This window comes from Heterodontus francisci, chromosome 37 (assembly GCF_036365525.1).
Source record: "Heterodontus francisci isolate sHetFra1 chromosome 37, sHetFra1.hap1, whole genome shotgun sequence".
Classification (NCBI taxonomy): domain Eukaryota; kingdom Metazoa; phylum Chordata; class Chondrichthyes; order Heterodontiformes; family Heterodontidae; genus Heterodontus; species Heterodontus francisci.
The window spans coordinates 38,134,052-38,140,051 of NC_090407.1; positions in this window are offsets into that span (position 1 = coordinate 38,134,052).

Genomic DNA, 6,000 nt, shown 5'->3' on the forward strand with positions numbered 1-6,000 from the left:
CCTCTTTTATCTGTATTTTGTGAGATATCGTGATATTTTTACACTTTTTTTGGCAGAGGTGGAGGGAAAAGAGGGGATTTGACTTGAATTCAGTTTTAAAATAGGAACATTTTTTGTTGGATGTCAAAGACTTGCACTTGTGAAATGCCTTATCAAATCTCAAAAACCTCCCAAAATGATTTGCATACAATGAAGTTTAGTCACTGTTGTTATATAAGTGAAAGCCACAGCCATTTTGTGTTCAGCAAGATCACACAAGCAACAATGAGGCAAACAGACCGAGAGTTGCAGACTGGCACATTCCAAGGTCCAGGACTAGGTGCTGAGGGACGCGCTAAAGCTTGGGGCAGCCGCCGCAAAGGCTCAATGGGGAAAGGCCACTATGTAAGGCCCTCCCACCATAGTATACCGAGGGGCTGGAACCCATGTAAAACCCCTCAGGCTGTATGCACCAAAATATGGTTTTGCTGTGTAATGCAAATGTACATTGAATGTAAAATGGAATGGCAAAGGTTGTGAGGCAACTCACGTTCTGTATGGAAGAAAACTGATTTCTTTTGCACTATCTGGAATGTCAAATTGGAACTGTTTTGTAATGTATGTTTTACAGATTTTTATGAATAAAGTATATTTTTGGAAAAAAAATTAAATGAAAAAGTGGATGCGAATGAATAGGTGAACAAGACTGATGGAAAGACTTAATGGATTTTTCCAATCATTAATCGCATGACTGACTCCAATTCAGTCTCAAATGGGAGTAAGAAAGTTATTAGTAGTAGTGGAAAGGGAGGGAATTTGTATTTTTCTGGTGCATTTCCAGTGATGTTAATGGTAGTGGAGCAGGAGCAGCCCCAAGGAAATTCCTGGCCGAAGTGTTTAAATGCAATGTGTAGCAAAATAGTAACAGAGGATCAGTGATTATCAGTCACTGTATGAAACACAATCGGTTGCTTTTTGTCATATAATTGGTTTGACGGGTGATAGCATGACTGTTGCATATCGCAGTTTCATTGACCTGTCATATAGAAAAAATGTATGTCAGGGCACAATGGAGACTTCATGCAAAAGGATTAAGTGTCATTCTAAAGAAATTGAATGTTGCATATGATAGAAACAACTTACATTTATATAGCAGTTTTAACGTGGAACAATGAAAATTGGGGATGTGCAATAGCCCAGAATTGAAGGAGTACAGAAATCTCAGAGGATTGTAGGGTTGGAGAAGGTTACAAAGATAGGGAGGAGTGAGGCCATTTGCATGAAGAAGCAGTAATATTTAAAATCTGTCTTCTTGTGATTATATGTTCACATACCCAGAACATTAACAGTATACGAAATTGAAAGAAGTGCAAGTGAATCACTGGGCTGGATTCTATGAGCCCACCGCCGATCTTGACGGCAAGCGGGCCACACACCAAAGATCTGTCGCGATCTAAAGCGCAGAGAATCATTTAAATAGTCAGGGAGGCCCCCCGCTCAATGGCCCCGGCAATGGCGTCAGCTGCCTGTGCGCAGGCGCTGGCACCATTTTTGAAGGGCAGCCAGCCCTGCAGTCTTAGTTAAATATTTAAAGAAATATACATCAAAATTAAATAAATGCATTTCTTTTGCCTCTTTCCCATCCCCTATAACAATTACGGTAACTATTTTTCCTTTCCCGCCCCAAAACACTAACCTTTTAGATCTGACCTTTCCTTCACAAACTGCACAAAGTTTAAGGTTCAACTCTTCCCACCATCCTCTGCACCCATTACGTGTATTTGACCCCGTTTTCCCACCCCTGCCCCCCTACTGACAAACTTACCTCGTTCTCCCCTCTCCACCACTGTTGCGCCTTGTTTCCCTGGACGGGGATCTGAAGGCCACCGCGCTGAAGATCATGGCGGGCCCTCAAATTCTCAGGTAACTATGGAAACTAATTTTATTGATTAAAATATTCAAATTGTCCCATCGCCCAGCAGCAGGGGCCGGCGACGAAGTCCGAGGCAGGCCTCATTAAGAGCCATCTTCTGGCCCCTGTGCCACCCCCTCCCCTCTCCCGGCCACGGATTACAACGTCGAGGGCCTCTTAAAATCCAGCCCACTATTTCACCTGGAAGGAGTGCTTGAGTTAAGACCACTGCTCTTTTTGCTATATATAAATGACTTGGATCTTGGAATACAGAGTAGAAGTTCAAAATTTGCCACTGATACCAAACTTGGAGGAGTGGCAAACAGGATGATGTAAATCGCCTGCACCAGGACATAGGCTAGCAGAATGGGTAGACAAATGGCAGATGGAATTTAATGCAGAGAAGTGTTAGGTGATGCATTTTAGCAGAAGGGATAGGGTGAGGCAATATAGACTTAGTGGTGCAGTTCTAAAGAGTGTGCAGGAACAGGGATCTGTGGGTGCGTGTGCATCGATCTTTGAAGGTAGCAGAGAGAATGGTTAGCAAATCATATGGGATCTTGGATGTTGGAAATAGAGGCATTGAGTACAAAGCAGGGAAGTTATGCTGAACTTTAATAAAACTCTGGCTAGGCCCCAACTAGAGTATTGTGTCCAGTTCTGGTCACCACACCAGGAAGAATGTGAGGGTCCTTGAGAGGTTGCAGAGGAGATTCACCAAAATGGTTCCGGGGTGGGGATTTTAGTTACAAGGTTAAGTTGGAAAATTGTGGTTGTTCCTCTTGGAGCAAAAGGAGATTGAGGGGAGATTTGATAGCGGTGTACAAGATTATGATAGGCTTAGATAAGTCGGACAAGGAGAAACTGTTCCCATTAAATGATGGTACAAGGACTAGGGGACACAGATTGAAGGTTTTAGGCAAGAAATGCAGGGGGAATGTGAGGGAAAACTTTTACACAGCGAATGGTAATGACCTGGAACACAAGGATGGTGGAAGCAGAAACAATGATTTCAAAAGGAAATTGGATGAGCATTTGAAGGATATAAGGTTGCACGGCTATGGGGATCAAGCAGGAGAGTGGGACTAACTGGATTGTTCTTCAAAAGTGCTGGCGCAGACTTGATGGGCCAAATGGCTTCATAGAATAGTGCAGCACAGAAGGAGGAGCAATCCAGTCAGTCCCACTCCCCTGCTTGATCCCTGTAGCCCTGCAACTTTATATCCTTCAAGTGCCCATCCAATTTTCTTTTGAAATTATTGATTGTTTCTGCTTCCACTACATTCATGAGCAGCAAGTTCCAGGTCATTACCACTCGCTGTGTAAAAATGTTCTTCCTCACATTCCCCTGCATTTCTTGCCCAATACCTGACTGCCCAATCAAGAGTGCCAAGCCTGCTATACTCTCAGCACTACATGAACTGCTATGCCTGTGCTGGGACGAGGGAGCAGTACCCCAGGACATGCGCGATGCCAACATCATCACCCTCTATAAAAACAAAGGTGACCGCGGTGACTGCAACAACTACCGTGGAATCTCCCTGCTCAGCATAGTGGGGAAAGTCTTTGCTCGAGTCGCTCTGAACAGGCTCCAGAAGCTGGCCGAGCGCGTCTACCCTGAGGCACAGTGTGGCTTTCGTGCAGAGAGATCGACTATTGACATGCTGTTCTCCCTTCGTCAGATACAGGAGAAATGCCGTGAACAACAGATGCCCCTCTACATTGCTTTCATTGATCTCACCAAAGCCTTTGACCTCGTCAGCAGACGTGGTCTCTTCAGACTACTAGAAAAGATCGGATGTCCACCAAAGCTACTAAGTATCATCACCTCATTCCATGACAATATGAAAGGCACAATTCAACATGGTGGCTCCTCATCAGAGCCCTTTCCTATCCTGAGTGGTGTGAAACAGGGCTGTGTTCTCGCACCCACACTTTTTGGGATTTTCTTCTCCCTGCTGCTTTCACATGCGTTCAAATCCTCTGAAGAAGGAATTTTCCTCCACACAAGATCAGGGGGCAGGTTGTTCAACCTTGCCCGTCTAAGAGCGAAGTCCAAAGTACGGAAAGTCCTCATCAGAGAACTCCTCTTTGCTGACGATGCTGCTTTAACATCTCACACTGAAGAATGCCTGCAGAGTCTCATCGACAGGTTTGCGTCTGCCTGCAATGAATTTGGCCTAACCATCAGCCTCAAGAAAACGAACATCATGGGGCAGGATGTCAGAAATGCTCCATCCATCAATATTGGCGACCACGCTCTGGAAGTGGTTCAAGAGTTCACCTACCTCGGCTCAACTATCACCAGTAACCTGTCTCTAGATGCAGAAATCAACAAGCGCATGGGTAAGGCTTCCACTGCTATGTCCAGACTGGCCAAGAGAGTGTGGGAAAATGGCGCACTGACACGGAACACAAAAGTCCGAGTGTATCAGGCCTGTGTCCTCAGTACCTTGCTCTACGGCAGCGAGGCCTGGACAACGTATGCCAGCCAAGAGCGACGTCTCAATTCATTCCATCTTCGCTGCCTTCGGAGAATACTTGGCATCAGGTGGCAGGACTATATCTCCAACACAGAAGTCCTTGAAGCGGCCAACACCCCCAGCTTATACACACTACTGAGTCAGCGGCGCTTGAGATGGCTTGGCCATGTGAGCCGCATGGAAGATGGCAGGATCCCCAAAGACACATTGTACAGCGAGCTCGCCACTGGTATCAGACCCACCGGCCGTCCATGTCTCCGTTATAAAGACGTCTGCAAACGCGACATGAAATCGTGTGACATTGATCACAAGTCGTGGGAGTCAGTTGCCAGCATTCGCCAGAGCTGGCGGGCAGCCATAAAGACAGGGCTAAATTGTGGCGAGTCGAAGAGACTTAGTAGTTGGCAGGAAAAAAGACAGAGGCGCAAGGGGAGAGCCAACTGTGCAACAGCCCCAACAAACAAATTTCTCTGCAGCACCTGTGGAAGAGCCTGTCACTCCAGAATTGGCCTTTATAGCCACTCCAGGCGCTGCTTCACAAACCACTGACCACCTCCAGGCGCGTATCCATTGTCTCTCGAGATAAGGAGGCCCAAAGAAAGACCTTCAATCTGTCCCTTAGTCCTTGTACCATCAGCCTCCTTCTGTGCTATACTGTTCTATGATTCTATGACATCTAGTCCCTCTACACCTTGATCACCCAGCAAGATGGCCTGCCGGCCCTCTGCTTCTTCCTTGAACGGAGGCCCAACCAATCTACTACCACCCTCCTCTACCTGACTGAACTTGTCCTTAAATTGAACAGCTTCTTCTTTGACCATGTCACTTCCTCCAAATAAAAGTTGTCACCATGAGAACCCATGTATGTCCTGACTACCTCTGCCTTTTAGCTGCATACCTGGAATATGCTTTGTTTCAGTCCTACTCGGGTGCCCTCCCTTACCTCTTTCTTGTACATTTATGACTGTATCAGTGCTGCTTTCTGCTGTCTCTTGGAACTAGAAAGTTTCATCAACTTTGCTTCAAATTTCCTCCCCTCCTTCGCCTTCACATGGATCATCCCCGACTCTTCCCTTCCCTTCCGCAATTCCATTATCTCTATTTTTGGGGATAGGCTGTCAACCAATATCTATCAAAAGCCAACAGACTCCCACAGCTACCTTGATTACACAGCCTTCCATGGTGCTTCCTGTAAGGACTCCATTTCATTCTCCCAGTTTCTCTGTCTTCTTCTGTTCTGACAATGCTATCTTCCACAAAATTGCTTCTGATATGTCTTTTTCCTCAATTGAGGATTCGCCTCCACCATGGTTGACAGGGCCCTCGACTGTGTCTGTCCTATTTCCCACACTTATGCTTTCACTCACTCTCCTTGCCCTTACTTTTCACCCTACCAGCCTCCATATTCAACGGATTATCCTCTGCCATTTCTGCCACGTCCAATGCGACGCCACCACCAAACACATCTTCCCCTCCCCTTTCAGCATTGCGAAGTGACTCTTGCTTTTGCAACATCCTGGTCCACTCTTCCATCACTCCCAACATCTGCTTCCCTTCCTACAGCACTTTCCTATGAAAGCACAGGAGCTGTAACAGCTGCCCTTTTACCTCTGCCTTTCCCACTGT